This window comes from Suricata suricatta, chromosome 7 (assembly GCF_006229205.1).
Source record: "Suricata suricatta isolate VVHF042 chromosome 7, meerkat_22Aug2017_6uvM2_HiC, whole genome shotgun sequence".
NCBI lineage: Eukaryota > Metazoa > Chordata > Mammalia > Carnivora > Herpestidae > Suricata > Suricata suricatta.
The window spans coordinates 110,893,363-110,908,173 of record NC_043706.1 but is presented as its reverse complement, the minus strand read 5'-3'; the positions used below and the strand labels follow the sequence as shown (position 1 = coordinate 110,908,173).

The following is a 14,811-nucleotide window of genomic DNA, read 5'->3' as shown; positions in this document are numbered from 1 at the left end:
TCAAGCCACTGTCAGCAGGGAAAAGCCATTTTAGAATCCTGGCACATGACGCAGGGGTCTGGCTAAATTTTAACAATTGTTAGCTTGCTTACAGAGTTGCTCTGTGGCCACTCACTGCAGAGGAAAGCCTCCTCAGCTTCAGCAAGGATTCTGTGTCCCACACAAGCTTCAGATCCTTTGTCCTCTCACTTTCTTACTATACCTCTCTTAGCTTTAATTGAAATAAGTCTCCCTTTTCCTTGAGTTCTACTAATGAAAATGATTGCTCTCCAGATATAATTAAAAATTCCTGTCAACTTTCTTATCAGTGAAGCTCTTTGCCCTGCAGGTTTGAACCTTGCAGAAATCATGCTTTTATACTAGTCAATTTATCCTAACAATGCAATTTTGTATCCCTGAATGGATGGATGTTCCTACTATAACATAGGTCTTTGTGATTGTGGTAGCAGGTGTTTTCATAAGCTTCTCTCCATTTTAAAAGTAGGTTTCTTAAGATGCCATTTTGATGGAACATTTGCCCAAATTCATAGTCTTAATCAAAAGGAGCACAAAAAACAACAAAACAAACTCTCGTAGCATATATAAACTGAAATATGGAGCTAGTCAAAAAAGGGGATGCACACTGGACTGCCTGTACTGTGCTCCCGAATCTTGACCCAGTTATTACTTGGAAAGCAGACTGATTCTTATATATGTTACAACAAATACCTAAGGATATTGAATTGAAACGAGATTGAGAATGACAGACCTATGTGTGGATTGAAAATAACTATGTAATAGACAGTATACTTAAATAAAATATACATAGGAACCGGAGTGCCTGGCTGGTTCAGTCGGTAGAACATGTGACTCGATTTCAGGGTCCTAAGTTCAAGTCCCATGTTGGGTGTAGAGCCTACTTAAAAAAAAAAATATATATATATATATATAAATATAAAAGATACATTAGATATATAAAAAGATGCATATCATATATATATCTTATATATATGTATTTATGCTTACTTATTTTGACTGAGAGAGGAAGTACAAGCAGGGGAAGGTCAGAGAGAGAGGAGAAAGTGACAATCCCAAGCAGGCTCCTCACTGGCAACACTGATCTTGTTACGGAGCTTGAACCCATGAACCTTGAGATCATGACCTAATCCAAAGTGTGGATGCTCAAGCGATTGAACCACCAGGTGTCCCTGTATGAACTTTACATTCAATCCAGTGTGGTTCAGAATGACTTCTAGTCTTTTTGGATGAGGAAATTGAAGAAACCCATAACCAGGGAATTTTAGGGCAGAAATATCCAGAAGAACTGAGGTGCTCCGACTGCTTATTCTCTCTCAAGGCATAGTTTCTAAGATTCTGCAAAGTAGCATTTGGGTTCACTCTTACCAGGAATGCAGATCCCAGGTGAGGACTGGGAGTTTTTCGAGGGCTGTTGTGCACTCCTTCAGCTTAGGTACAGGAATCTACAGGATAGTGCTCTGGATTTCCCACAACTACCATGCTGTTCACCTAAGTATTCATTTACGATCTATCTTTCCAGGTATCTCCATTTGCTCACAGTTTGGAGTCAGGATACCAGTAGTTGGAGGCCTTTGATTGACCCCCATCACTCATTCTTAATTGTACCACAAACTTCCCTGGTTTCCAGCACATTTTAGAAATATATAAGGGAGCCTGGCTGGCTCATTCAGTACAGAATGCCACTCTTGATCTCAGGGTCATGAGTTTGAGCCCCACTTGGGTGTAGAGATTACTAAAAAAAAAAAAAAAAGAAAAGTTAAAAAAAGAAAAAGCATGTAATTACGAGAATCTCATGTTGCTTCAAATATGGTCACATAAAAGGTACAGGAGAAAGGAGGGCGGGGTGTCCTATCAGCAGTTACTTATCCAGGTGCCATGCCTTGCAAACAGGAGGTTTCCTTTGAGTTGGGGACTTGTCACTCCCATTAATTGCTGGGATTAGAGCTACATCAAGCATTCTCTTTTTTTTAAGTTAATTTTTTATAGAGAGTCACATGCTCTTCCAGCTGAGCCACCAGGCGCCTCGCAAGCATGTTCGATGAGGAAAAGGATATATCTATTCTGTCCATATGACAATAGACTTGAACTTTATAGGACAGCTTGTTGAATATAACGTCCTTATGAGTGTGTTGAATAGGTGATACCAGTCTAAATTATTAGCACATTCTTTTTGGCAATATCTTATTGGGACGGACAGCACTGATTTGTGCATTCATATGATTGGGATCCCTGTTAGAGATGTTGGTGAGCTAGTGGCTTTTTCATTCAATAAGCTGTGTATGGCAGAACTTGTCTCATTTCTGGTAAGTTCACCCAATATTTAATGATTGTCCATTTTTGTGCCAGGCAGGGTTTAGCACAGAGAGCAAAAAGATGAAAAAGTTGACTAAGTCCCTGCACTCAAGGACCTCCCAGACTATTTGGAAGATCTAGAAATAACTAAGTTATTATTCAGAGTAGGAGGTACAATGAGAGTACCATCTGGATGTGGGGAAGAGACAATCACTCACTGCTGGAGTGACTGGTCAGTCTTTTCTGGTTCAGAAGGCCATCAATGGCAAATACTCAAGAATGGACACACAGTGGTCATGGGAAACAGAGGAAATATTGGAAATGATGGTAAATGCTTAAAGGATACTCTCAAAAACAAAGCAAAACAAAACCAAAAAACCAAAAACCCAAGTTCAGGTTTTAGCATTTGCCAAGTTCCCATGGTTATAAATGCTACCACTGTGGCTGGTTTCAGATTACCAATGTGACATCACTGAACACAGAGTTGGGAAAGATGAGTAGTGGCACACTAATAAACAGCGTCTCTGCTGTACAAATCCAAGAGAAGCAGATGACTTCAAGAACGTAAAGATAATATAGTAATAGTAAAATATAGTAAAATATTTATGAAGTAATGGGTTTTGAGTTACTACCTCTGTTTAAACTCAACTCTATATAATTTAATTTTTAAAAATGGCTATTGATCAGCAACTGGCTCACAAAATTGTTGGAAATTTTAACAGTTGATGGTTAGCAGCTGCTATGGGTTGGCTCTGGCATACTGTACTCAATGCTATTTATAATCTTGGATATGGGTGGGATGGGTACAGTGAGTGAATCCTCTTTAATTAGGAGGCCTTTTTATAACACTCTCCCAATAAAGCAGAATTTAGTGTGAGAAAGACTAGTTCATACTGAAATCCATGATTGAGGATTTAGTCTCTAACAAAGTTTAGGTTCATAGATAGTCAGTGCTCAACCCAGAAGGCCTTGGGAGAATCCACTATGGAGGTTACAGGAAAAGTTCTAAGAAGTCTCTCTTCCTGCTGACTGGAAGTTTTCTCACCGTACAGGGTGAATATCTTTGGTCATAAATGTTGGTGTGAGTAATCACTCCCCTTAGAGCCCTGCTCAATTGTATTTACAGCTAAGTTTTTAAATGCCTTTGATTTATGTACATTTTCATGTTAAGCACTATCTTTTCCAGAGTATGACACAGTGAGTGGTGGGTTTCCAATCAATATAGCTTTAAAATTATTTTATAATCCTTCTGATAGCGAATCACTGTGGCCCACAAGAGCACCTAACATTTAAGTTATTTAAAAATATTGGAAGAGTAAACATGCTAGTGAAGGTGAATGGATTTACACCTGGGTGTGTTCTACATTGCTGCTTTGATGGACTTTTTGGGATGTCTATGGAATTAAGATCTACAAAATCTGCAATTTTTTATACACGGCATATGTTTCTTAAAGTTTATTTCAGTTCTTGATTTCATGATCTTTTATTATTTTCCACTGAATTATCAATTGTTTGCCAAAGTTACTTCTGATTATTTTACGTATTGAAAATTCATTTTTATTTTAAAATCTCTATCAGTGTCACATAAAAGTGGAGTGTTTTTTTAACACAAGCTCTCACAGTATTTATTTCCATAAGATAAGAATATTTCGTGTCCTAAAAAATGTCATGTAAGTTAATACTACAGTGCTAAATGAAAGTTCTTGTTTCTTGTATGCTTTTATTAGGCTCTGCCCACAAAAAAAAATAGTGTCTAAAAGTAAGATATTCACGCTTTGGAGTATATTGTGAGATGTTTTGTGAAATGAGCAGATTGTATATATGTTGTGTATGTATGTTTTGTTTTCCTTTTGGTAGGAAGGTGTGTGTGTGTGTGTGTGTGTGTGTGTGTGTGTGTGTGTGTGTGAATTCAGTTTAGTAATATAATGACAAAGTGCTGAAAGGATCCAAGTGTTATTTTGGCAAATTGGATTTCTCTCTGTATGCCTTTTCTCTGTATATCTTACATAAAATTTTTCATCTCGTATTTGGGAAAAAACTTTCCTCCCTTACATAAGAACAATTTCAAGAATTTGGAAACATTCCAAACTTTACAGTTTAAAACTAGATTTTGTAAAAATTTTCCTTGTTTGTTCATAGCAAAATACAGATTTTAATTCCTCTTAATTAGTGGTCTCTCTTCCTTGAAGAAACCAAGTTGGAGAAGACACAGAGACAAATATTACTTAGTATTAATAAAGGTGTAGTACTAAATGGGCTAGAAGTTTTGTTTTTCTGCACTTAAATGTGGTTATAGGAAAGAGGCATATGTTAATATAAACTCTCAGGATTTACTTTATAAATCAGATTCTACTCTGTGTCTGGGATCAGTAGATATTAAACTCAGTCTCTTACTTTAATGCCTATAATACTACAACAATTAGTTGATACTCAGTATGATGGCTGAATTTGCTAAGCATAATCAAAGATTTAATTGTTAGGTATACTGTAGTAATTCATAAGGCTGGAAAGCTTACCAGTAGTGGGCATCATGATTGAAATGAAAGCACCTCCCCTACCCCCCGCACCCCCCCCTTGCTAAGGTAATCAAATGATCATATTATCCAGGACAAACCATTTTAGAGCATTTGTAGAAGACAGCTTCTTTGTGTTACTTTCTGTTGCAACACTGTTTGCTTATCAGGGCCTGAGAAAGATCTGTAATTCATTTCTCACCTCTTACCCACTTCTTTGTTGAAGCCTGATGCCGTGACACAACAATGCGAGGGCATTAGGATTTTACCTGATACTGTGGTCAGAAACTGAAGCCATTTGTGTTGTTTCTCTGGGGTGTTTATATGTCTTTTCTAGACTGTCATTTCCGGGGTGAAAAAAATAATCCTTCCTTAAAGTTTTAGGTCTCTTAACCTATTGTGGCATTAACTTTCAAAAATATTTTTTTTCTTTTATAGTTTATTGTCAAGTTGGTTTCCATATAACACCCAGTGCTCATCCCAACAAGTGCCCGCCTCCATGCCCATCACCATTTTTCCCCTCTTCCCCCATCAATCCTCAGTTTGTTCTCAGTATTTTTAAGAGTCTCTTATGGTTTGCCTCTCTCCCTCTCCTTAACTATTTTTTCCCCTTCTTCTCCCCCATGGTCCTCTGTTAAGTTTCTCTTGTTCCACATATGAGTGAAAACATATGCTATTTGTCCTTCTCTGCCTGACTTATTTCACTTAGCATAACACCCTCGAGTGAGTTCCATCCACATTGCTACAAATGGCCAGGTTTCATTCTTTTTCATTGCCACGTAGTATTCCATTGTATATATAAATCACATCTTGATCCATTTGTCAGTTGATGGGCAGTTAGGGTCTTTCCAGGATTTGGCTGTTGTTGAAAGTGCCTCTATGAACATTGGGGTACATGTACCCCTATGCATCAGCAAAAAATATTATTTTCAGAAGCTAAAATTTTACTGTTTACTGGATCTAACACTGGGCTAGGTACTTTATAAGCATCAGTTCAGTATTTTCAAGCTGCATGTAACCACCTATTTTGTGGGTATGGAATTCAGTTCAGTAGGTAGCAGCCAAATTAAAAACAAGCAAATAAACCATGAAATAGAAGAGAATATAACAACGATAATAAATATAGACATACATATCATAGAGGAAGTATTATTTCATGAAATTTTGGTTTTAATTAAATAGATTTATATATATTTATGTATACTGAGTCACAGCATGAAATGAATTTTTCACTGTGGCTTTGACTAAAATAGCAGGAAAGCACCCCAGTTTTTCATATAATGCTCACAACAATCGTGTGATGTAACCTAAGGTCTGTGGTGTGTGCAAAGTCACACAATTTATAAACTCCCACATTAGTTTTTGACTATTATGTTGTGGCAGTTTGGTGTACTTTAAAGAATACAGAGTTTGCCTAATTTGGTGAATGAGTGATTTAATTTAGCTGGGTCTATTTCCTTATCCTCTGTTTGGAGATATGGCCTTTAATACTCTAACTATTTAGAGAGTTACAAGGATCGAATAAGGTAATTGATGTGAATGTGCTTTTCCACTTTGAATGAATGGTCTACACAATTGTAAGTTATAATGACTTAACTCTTTGGCTCTTAAAATACAAATTGACTATCAGATTTGACTAGAGATGATTGGATTAAGTGCCTTTTAAAGTGTTTTTCAGGGAGTGCCTGGCAGGCTCAGTTGGAAGATCATGTGACTCCTGACTTGGGATTGTGAGTTTGAGCCCCATGTTGGGCTGAATTATTAAAAAAATTATTTTTCAAACTCAAAATTTATAATTCCATGTTTCATGAGTAGAGATCTTTCCTGTTGGGTACTTTTATAGCTTTTGTGGTGAACAAAGAAGTTATGATTTTTATTTACATTTACTTTTCTTATTTTGATGTTATTCTTGACAAAACAACACAAGGCAAATGTACTTTGGACAAACTTATACAAACTCATTATTCACATTAGTCTTCAAGTAAACCTGCATCTTGATTTTATTTTATTATTTATTTTTTTATTTATTTAAATGTTTACATTTGAGAGAGAAAGAAAGAGAGAGAAAGCAGGGGAGGGGCAGAGAGAGGGGGATAGAACTCGAAGCAGGCTCAAGGCTCTGTGCTGACAGCACGGGGGGACTCAAACTCACTAACCGTGAGATCACGACCTGAGCCAAAGTCAGACGTTTGACCAACCGAGCCACCCAGGTGCCCCACCTGCATCTTGATTTGAAAAGAAAACACTATGTTATGTAAAACTTAATTTAAAAATGCCAATGGTGATACTCAGTGGAACATCTAAAAATTTCTGAATAATGTGATACTCAGGACTTAAAGAAAAACAACAAAGGAGCAAAAAACAAACTCAAAACCTCTGATAGTAAAATGTGTAAGTGGAGGTATTCAACAAATAAAAGCTAGTAAAGTAGCCATCTGTCTGCTTGTCTGTCATTTTTCTGTCATTCTTTCTTTCAGTCATCTCTCTTTCTAGGTGGCCGTCTTGCCAAACTTCTTGTTAAGATAAATGTTTTTATTCCATATTTATTCTATGGCCTAATTCCAGGACATAATGATAAGAATATATGTATTTTGCATTTTGTATGTCAGTACGGTATAACCTCATAATTCAGTATACATTCTGAAGTCTTAGAGTTATGAATGTTATCTAATTAAACGTTTAGAGAACAGGCAGTTATCTGGACAGAGGAGCATTGATGCCTCTGCTCTCCAGCAGCCCTTTACTGTAGTCCTAGGAAAGCAGAGGAGGATATTGGGATGCAAATCAGGTAGGGGAAGGCTCTTTGCCAAGTGCTGTTTATTGAACAGAGTAAATGTCCCCCCACCGAGGGTTGGAGGGAGCGGTCAGTTTAAGTGGGCGGGAAGAGCAATGTTTCTTCCAAGTGCTGAGGTTTCTTAAGGAAGTGCCCCAAATGTAGATTCCCTGGGCCCTTCTGGGAGGAGTGGGCTTGAAGACCTGTCCCCATCCCGCAGCCCAGGTGGAGAAGGTGGCCCGTTTTGAAATTGAGAATTGTCCATAGATTGTAAGTTAGGCTCCTTGGAATGAAAGCTAGGATGTGATTTTTTAAAAAATGTTTTATATTTATTTTTGAGAGAGAGAGACAGTGTGAGGAGGGGAGGGTCAGAGAGAGAGAGAGAGAGACACAGAACTCAAAGACAGGCCCCAGGCTCTGAGCTAGCTGTCAGCACAGAGCCTGACGTGGGGCTCAAACCCACGAACTGTGAGATCATGACCTTAAGCTGAAGTTGGATGCTTAACGACTGAACCACCCAAGCACCCCTGTGATTTATTTTGTTTTATTTTATTTTAACAATTTGACAGAAAGCAAGTTTTAAGGAAATAAGATGACTACAGTTTCAGAGGATTTATCTACGGTTCCTAAGAGAACTAATTGTTTGACTTTTTCACACTTCAGCTATGAACAAGGATGCTAATAGCAAGGTATCCATATCTATTCATGGGAAAGTCTCTAGGGGAGTTATGTGAGTCAACATGTTAAAACAACTTACTATGAGAAAAAATACTTCAAAGTATAAAAATGTATTCTTTTAAAGCATTCTCCAGCTCAGATTTTAAAATAATTCACAGAATGACCTTACCCCACCTTCAGTTAATGAGATTTTGCTGTTTATGTGTTAGCTACATCTAATAGGGAAAAAGAATTTCTAATAAGTGATAATTACATAAACTTTAGATCTAAACTAAGAGAACAGGGATCATAAAAACAGGGATGAATAAAAACTGGGAGAGAATGTGTAAGGGTGTTGGAGTAAGAAATAAAAGAAGGGAAGTGAGAAGAATTCAGTCAAAACTACACAAGAAAGCTGAAGTATTTAAATATGTAACTCATATTGATGTTTACTTGATTAAATGTGAAATTTTATATGTACTCATTTCAAAGCAAGATAAAAATCTCTAGTATTTGGGGCACCTGGGTGGCTCAGTCAACTGTCTGACTTCAGCTCAGGTCATGATCTCACAGTTTGTGGGTTGGAGTCCCACATCAGGCTCTGTGCTGATAGCACAGAATCTGCTTGGGATTCTCTCTCCCTCTTTCTTTTTGCCTCTCTCCCATTTACACTTTCTCTCTCTCAAAATAAATAAATAAAAATAAAAAGATCTCATTTAGAGCAATTTTATTTCTGTCTAGTTGGTGCTGAAAGTAGTATTATTTTTATTATTATTTTTGGTATATAGCCAGGGATAATTAAATCAAGAATATTTAAAGTGGTGCTTATTTTAATGTTACTTATTGCCTTCATTACCTGGAATCTTGAAACTATTAATATCAGAGTAGTTTTCGGCTCCTGACTCCCTGGCATGTTTATTTTGTCCCTCTGAAGTGAGAATTTACTTAGCTGCTGGATATATAGAGCCCAGTCATCTCCAATTTTGACAACTGATACAAGGCAATTTTATTAGTGGTTAATCACATGCTATTATTGTGTGTGTGGGAGGGTTCTGGTTATTTTGTTATTCTTTTTGGCTGTTACCCTTGAGCTTACAAGTAACTTAATGTTTAGTATCCCATAGTGTTTTTCTGATTCCACAGTCACGTTGGCCTTCCTTCGATTACTACGATGCCAAGCACTATAAACATATTTTGAGTAAAATTTTTCCAAGAGAAACTGTGGTCTTCTTTGTTTCTAAAGGATTTTATTATAAAATAAGACCAAGTCCACAAAGAGGGAGGTAGAGAGAAAACCCCAAAATACAGACTTTAAAAAAATATCATTTATTGTCAGCTTGGCTTACATGCAACACCCAGTGCTCATCCCAACAAGTGCCCTCTTCCACGCCCATCCCCATCCCCCCTCTCCCCCATCCCCGTCCACCCTCAGTTTGTTCTCTGGATTTAAGAGTCTCTTGTGGTTCACCTCCCTCCCCCGCCTCTGAAAAAAACAGACTCTTAACTGTAGAGAACAAACTGATGGTTGACAGAGGGGAGGTGGTTGCAGGAATGAAAGTCTACACTTACTGTGATGAAAAGAAAAATTCCACAAGCCATACCTGAAAATGTCACATTACAGCATCATTAGTTCATTATCCTACCTTGTGTAACATTTATACTTTCTATAAATCTAGAAACAGTTAAGGTCAGTTTATACATTGTTTATTTAGAAGATAATGTATTTAATTTTATTTTTAATTTTTTTAATGTCTTATCTATTTTATTTTGAGAGAGAGGGAGACATAGTGTGAGCAGGGGAAGGGCAGAGAAAGAGAGGGAGACAGACTCTGAAGCAGGCTCCAGGCTCTGAGCTTTCAGCACAGAGCCTGACACAGGGCTCGAACCCATGGACTGTGAGATAGTGATCTAAGTGGAAGTTGGATGCTTAACTGACTGAGCCACCCAAGTGGCTCCAGAAGATAATGAATTTTAAAGGATAGTAGTAATTTTAAGGACTATATATATTATTATTAATGGTCAAGCTGAAGGAAGTTATATTATTTCCAAGTTTGCTCCCTATTTCTGATCCTCCGGGACAAGACCATGTAAGCATTAAATCTGGATCTGGTCTTATATCCTAAGATCCAATCTAGTACTTCATTCTGGTTTAATATTATACATTAAAAATAATCATTTACTAAATACTAACTCTATATACAACATTTAGCTGGAAACTGTCAAGATCTAAAGTATATGATAAGTTCTTTAATAAGTAACAAGCATAGGTAGAATTTGATAATTAATATCCTCTGTTTTCTACTTTACTTCTGTGTAGGGTTTTAGGAGCAGACCCCTCTTCCTCTGTCCTGCTTTTCTACCTCAAGATTTAGGAAAATGTTTTTTCCAGCTGTCCCATTGCTGGTCTGTAAGGTGAGTTTTCCTCATTAGGTCTTCTTCTGCCAAGATTTTGGAGGACATTTTCAGTGAATCTTTAAAAATATGTTGAGCAGCTTCACTATGGCATGCTTCAGGGACTGAGGACATGATCCTTTTCAGCATGAACCTTATATTAGGGTCCTTCCCGTCTAGGGTAGACAGATGTTGAACAGATACTCCTAGATAAGTAATCCTAAGTTTGTAAAGTATCCTAAAGGAGTTAATAGAATGTTTCTCAGAAAGATTGTCTTTGCCTTGCAGTTACTAAGAATGAAAGAGTGAACAGGAATTCTCCCCCAGCCATCAAATCAATAAATCTATCTATCTATCTATCTATCTATCTATCTATCTATCTAGAGACTATGAGTCGGGGAGGGGTAGAGAGAGAGAGAGAGAGAGAGAGAGAGAACCCCAAGCAGGCCCACTCTCAGTGCAGAGACCCATGTGGGGCTCCATACCATGAACTGTGAGATCATGACCTGAGCAGAAACCAAGAGTCCAATGCCCAACTGACTGAGCCATCCAGGTGACCCAGAAATTCTTGATGTGAAGGAATATGGGCGGAACATTCTAGGCAAAGAGCACAACTTGAATGGGGACTGGAGAGAATGTAATGTATTTTAGCAACTAACAGTAGTCCCTCATTCTAGAAGAGGGCAACTGTGAAGAGGAGCTTGACTATTAGTAATTGTGGGGATTTTATTATAGGGAAAGAGTGGAACCAAAGTCTGAGAAGGTCACGATTTTCATTTTATAAAATAATAAAGCTTATTACTCAAGGAAGCTACTCAACGTAGTGCAAAAAATGATTAGGAGGGAGCTGTCTGGATTTTGGATTTTGGTGAGAGCAGTTAGGAGGACATCTTTTTTTTTTTTTTAATGTTTATTTAGTTTTGAGAGAGAGAGAGAGCATGAGCAGGGGAGGGGCAGAGAGAAAGGGAGAGGGAGGATCTGAAGTGGGTTCTGTGCTGAAAGCAGATGCAGGACTGGAACCCACAAATGGTGAGATCATGACCTGGGCTGAAGTTGGATGCTTAACCAACTGAGCCACCCAGGCACCCCCAGAGGACATCTTTCTAATCTAAGTGAGGTATGACAACCTGTGGAGGGTAAGCGGGGAGAGAAGTGGACAGGTAGGAGACGTGGTTTAAAAGTAGGCATGACGGGGCTTGCTGATGGGATGGATAGTGAGGGTGAAGGGTGCGAAATGCTGCCCACGCACCCAGTTTGAACTGTAACATTTACCAGCTTGGAGAATGTTACAGTTGGGTATTTTGGGCCTTTGCCACCCTGAAAGTTTAAAAACAAGTCTGCCTGTTACATTTCCCCTGCATAATTCTGTTTTAGGCATTATGACTGGATATTCTTATTTTTCAATTATAGTTGAAGGTATGTGTGTAAGGATTTGTACATGTGTATCTATTGAAAACTTAGTAGTTCCCCATTTCAGTTCCAAACAGCAGGGTCCTTGCCCTCAGGCACCTTTCCATAATGGTTTTCTCTCCAAATACTTTAGCTTCCTTGAGTAATAAGCTTTATTATTTTTGAGGTTCTTTCCCTGTTAACTTCCTCTTTTTTATAATATATAAAAATACATTTGTATGTATGTATTCATCCACCCTTCCACTCATGCAGCTTCTTTTTGACTGTACTGAATTGGCATGTAGTGTAGTAAAATATGGAGAAAGAAGTAAAATTTAAAAAAAATTAATGGATTGCCTTAGAAAATGGACACACAGAAAGTTGAGAACTGAGAATCTTTTTTTTTGGTCAGAATAGCCAAGATTTGACCATTTGGCTGCTTACTAAAGTCAGAAAAATAGGAACTCTACTCTTATATTCCACATATTTTTGGGGCATTATGACACTTTAAAAAAATATACGGAACCCTTCACAGATTTGCGCGTCATCCTTGCGCAGGGGCCATGCTAATCTTCTCTGTATCGGTCCGGTTTTAGTATCTGCGCTGCCGAAGCGAGCACCATTATGACACTTTTAATGTGAATTGTAAAATGTAGGAGCTACACTCTAATTCCCTTTCATGCACATAAATCAAGGCGCAGGCTCTTTGGGAAATGTTTACTAGAAAACATCGTGGGCAGATTTTAAAATGCTTTTGGATTGCATGACTGCATGGTGCCACTTCGATTGAAGGCTTGTAATATTTTATTTTCGTTCCCAAAGAGTCAAGATAAATCCTGTAAACCTTTTTTCTTGTTTTGTTGTTTCTGTTGTACCATTGTGTTCGCTCTAACCTTTCACCCTGGGGAAACAAAAGTGTTTTCTTACTCCGGGCTCCTGCCGAGCGCTCCAGCTGTTGGGCATCAGTTTCAAAGTTGTTCCTTATTTACACACTGTAATTCTGGTGGATCAGAAAACTTCCAAGTCCTATCTGTACTATCCAAAGTATAATATACTAGTTTTAAGGGATGTGTTTTGACAGGAAATCATTGTCAAAACTTACCAGAATGTAGCTTATTTTTTAAAATAAAAAATCTAATTTAATTCAATGAATCCATCATTTTTAAAAAATGGTGACACTGAACTTCAACGTAAAGCCTCAAGCAAATTCACCAAATTGCAGGTTCTAATAACTACACTCTACTCATTCACCATTGGTAATATCAACATATGTGTTAAGGCAGGAAGGTATGCTGTATGCTGGACACCCTGGTTAGGTACTGTATAGACCTTGACCTCCAGCAGCTTCATCCTGTCTGTTGAGAGAAATGGACATGTTGATAAATGGTACAGCTCACTTAGGCAGGAAGTGCTAAAAGACAGATGAGGGCGGAGCAGGGGGGACTGGCTGTACCTGGAAAAGTTGGAAAAAGCATCATAGATGAAGTTAAGTCTTACCTTTGGAGTTTCCAGATGAAGAGGAGTGGAGTGGCTTAAATATTTGCAGTGTGATGAATTCAATAATAGTGTTAGGTTTTGTCCTTGTAGGAACACACTGAGGAGGCATATTGCTCATTCATTTGGAGGTGGGTGGATGGAGTTTAACTAGGAAGAAATTCACCTAGGAAGGGTTGAGCTCTAAGGGTGTGCAGGAATTAATAGGGTAAAGGGAGACCCAAAGAGGATTTATTTATTTAAAAAATATTAATTTTTTAAATGTTTGTTTATTTTTGAGAGAAAGAGACAGCATGTGAACAGTGAGGGACAGAGAGAGGGAGACAGAGGATCCAAAGTGAGCTCCACACTGACAGCGGAGAGCCTGATCTGGGGCTCGAACTCACTAACCACGAGATCATGACCTGAGCTGAAGTCAGGCACTTAACCAATGAGCCACCCATGTGGGCTAGAGTATGAAACCCTTGGGTCCTGGGCCAAGGAGTATTGACTTTATCTTGGAGGCAACCTGAAGATATTAAAGGATTTGAGGTAGGGGAGTAATAGATCTGATTTTCACAATTAGAAGATTATGTTAAATTCATTAAGAAAGAAATCAGGAACATTGGTGAATCAATTCCCAGGGGAAGCTTCATCGCCTAGCTCTCTTCCTGCTTTAATGTTTGGGCGATTAAGTTACCGCGCAGCCTTTGCTTCTAGCGTCCTGTGCTTGCTGTAATTTTTGCTGTCCTGGTCCGTGCTGCTACCTACCATTCTCTTTTGCATCCATCATGTTTGTGGTACGTAGCGGTCCAGCCAGGATCATGCAGGGTGACTGAAAAAGTAACAAGAGAAAAAAACAATCAGGTATAATAAGGCTAATGTTGATTTTGGTGGTAGACTTTGGTGTTCACAGGAGTACCGGAGTCTGTTTAAATTGACCTGACGTGCTCATCACACTTTTCCAGCTTGGGAACTGACCACAGGTAAAATAATTGGAAATTATTGGTATAACCCAAACTACATTATAGCTGCCAAGTGTGGATACATGGGAGCCAGGCTGCTTTTGTCTGCTTCCTCATAAACATTCTTTCCCCATTCTTTATCAGCACATAATCCTGAGACACAAAAAGCCTTTGTGTCCCACTGGGAATGTGAGAAAATCAAACCCATATATTGGTTTTGCTCCTGGTTAGGAGCCACTAACATTTCTATATTAACCACCCAGGTTTTGAATTGAGATAAATGTTTTCAGCAAGATGTGTCCTACATTTTCCTCAAAGACCTCACCATTCCAATACAAGA

At 38.2% G+C, this 14,811-nt stretch overlaps 1 protein-coding gene and 1 non-coding gene across 11 annotated transcripts in view; one reads left to right on the top strand and one right to left on the bottom strand.

Moving 5' to 3' along the window:
- The window catches only part of PTPRK (protein tyrosine phosphatase receptor type K), a 549,193-nt gene that overhangs the window by 15,596 nt on the left and 518,786 nt on the right, over nucleotides 1-14,811 (top strand). The window lies entirely within an intron of this gene.
- On the bottom strand, nucleotides 12,547-12,653 carry LOC115297249. Its single transcript, XR_003911352.1, has one exon. It is a non-coding gene; the product is annotated as a U6 spliceosomal RNA (small nuclear RNA).